The following is a 2,343-nucleotide window of genomic DNA, read 5'->3' on the forward strand; positions in this document are numbered from 1 at the left end:
CTACAGGAGAGGCTAGGGATCGTGGCAAGGGAGTCGCGTCTAGCTAGACATTGCTAGGAGCATGCTAGTCGATCACCTTGCTACTCGGGCTGCGACCGAGGGTGATGTCCCTATGTATAGAGAGACTGCCAGTGTATCTATTTTTGTGGACCCGTGATGTATATGTACTATTGGGACCAGACTCTATAGTTGTGATACTTATCTTTTAGTTGAGATTTTGGATTTTATACTCTCGGTTCTCTTGTTGTGAATATTGTGGACTGTACTTTGCTCTGATATCAGGATAGGATTATCTTATATTTTTACTCCTATCGACTTGTTTCTTGTAGACGCCTTATATACTGCAGGTGTATGGCGGGTCTGTGCACGTACCGGATCTTCTTCCGCTGGTACCCGGGCGTGACAATTAACCCTAGCCCTAGCCACCTTCCCTCCCCCTTCTGGTTCTCCTGAGAGGCGCCGCCGCTGTCGCTGCCGTCGCCACGCCTATCGCGGGAGACGCCCCCCCTCTCTCTCTCTCTCTCTCTCTCTCTCTCTCTCTCTATATATATATATATATATATATATATATATATATATATTTGAGCTTTTCGAGCCTAATTCGAACGAGCCGAGTAATACTCAAGCTCGGCTTGAAATGAATTTCGAGCCTTTTATTTTGTTCAAGCTTGACTCATTTAATTTCGAGTCGAGCTCGAGCGAGCCGATATCGAGCCGAACACGAGTCGAACGCGAGCCGGCTCGCTCGTTTGCCAGCCCTAGAGAAGGGGAAGGCTGATGCTGCAAGCATTGTACTTGTCCATCATTTCAGTTCTCCTTAGTTGTAATTTGATGAAACTTAGGGTGAAAAAATCATCTGCCTTTTGTTCCATAAATTTCGTAAATTCATTAATTTCAAATTGAGTGCAAGTAGTTCAAATATTTGCAACAAACTTAAACCAAGGATGGTTCACTATTTGAGATATTCCATTAGAATATAATAGGATTATGGTCATTTATTCTCCTTTTTATTTTGCAATATTTGCAAAAAAATGCAAGTAGTTCAAATATTTGCAACAAACTTAAACCAAGGATGGTTCACTATTTGAGATATTCCATTAGAATATAATAGGATTATGGTCATTTATTCTCCTTTTTATTTTGCATTTTTTGCAAATACTTTTTTTTTGCATTTTTTTGCAAATATTATTAATTTTTTCTTAGTACATTACTTAGCAAAAATAAGGGTTTGCTCGTAGTTCCTAGAATTTCTTTCTTCTTTCAACTGCTATAGTTTCTGACTTGTATCTACTAAGATATGATATGTTTGCTATTGTTGAAACTTTGCAGTTAGGAAGTTGTATCAGAGGTTAAGTGTTGATAACCTTTATAGATCATGCCCTTTCCTCTTGTAGTTTCTGATTTATTAGTGGTAGGTTGTGATTAATGTTATGCTATTAATCACAGGCACAGTGGCTTCGCATTCATTTATTTCTTAGTCATTTTAGCGTTATGTATAAAACACCATTTATTGTGTTGTACTCCATGTTATTTAGGGGCGCCTTTTTGTGTTCATTGAAGGTATTAACCAACCAATAAGGCTCGACTACATTTTAAGATAGTTATAACAATGTTTTTCTGAATTTCAAAGCAAAATTGTGTTATGACGATAGATTTCGATATCAAAAGCATCAAAACAATCAATTTAGCCGGAAAATGAGTTTTAGACTTTGGACAATCAATACACGAGTCAAACATGCATAATTTGACGCTGCTTAAGATAGCCTGCGTAGCACAATTACAGAAATGGCTCAATATTTTCAGTACTCATGCTATTTACTATATAAAAATGGAGTTTATACTCATTACCAATGCTTCCATTATTTGGAAGCTAACCAACTGCACTAGAAGGAGGGCAGCGATATTCTGGACACTGTGCTTATGACCCGACGCGTCAACAATGGCCGTTGACAAAATTAGAGTAATCTTTTCATCAGAACAAAAAGGTTTTTGAGAGCGTCGCAGTTCAACTAGTGATCGAAAACCTCTGGATCACACCAAAGAAAAGAACTCAGGAGAGGGATCTACTGAGGTCGTTGGCGATGAGGATAGTCAGAAAAATAAGCTCGGCCTTGAGGCGGTTCAACCAAGCAATAGAGAGAGCGACATGGGAGTTAGCTTACTTGTACGTGGCCTAGGGTGGGAAGCCTCGACCAAGGAAGGTTAGGTCTGTTGAAGGGGAGGTTAGGAAGGCGGTAGCTGGCAGTTGGAAGTAGCGTAGGCAGCAATCTAGCAAGTTTTAGCCATGGTGGCTAGAACTTGTGCGACGCCCGCTTCCCAGAGTCACCTATCCTAGGACTATTC

The sequence above is a fragment of the Ananas comosus genome, linkage group 20 (genome assembly GCF_001540865.1).
Source record: "Ananas comosus cultivar F153 linkage group 20, ASM154086v1, whole genome shotgun sequence".
Classification (NCBI taxonomy): Eukaryota; Viridiplantae; Streptophyta; class Magnoliopsida; order Poales; family Bromeliaceae; genus Ananas; species Ananas comosus.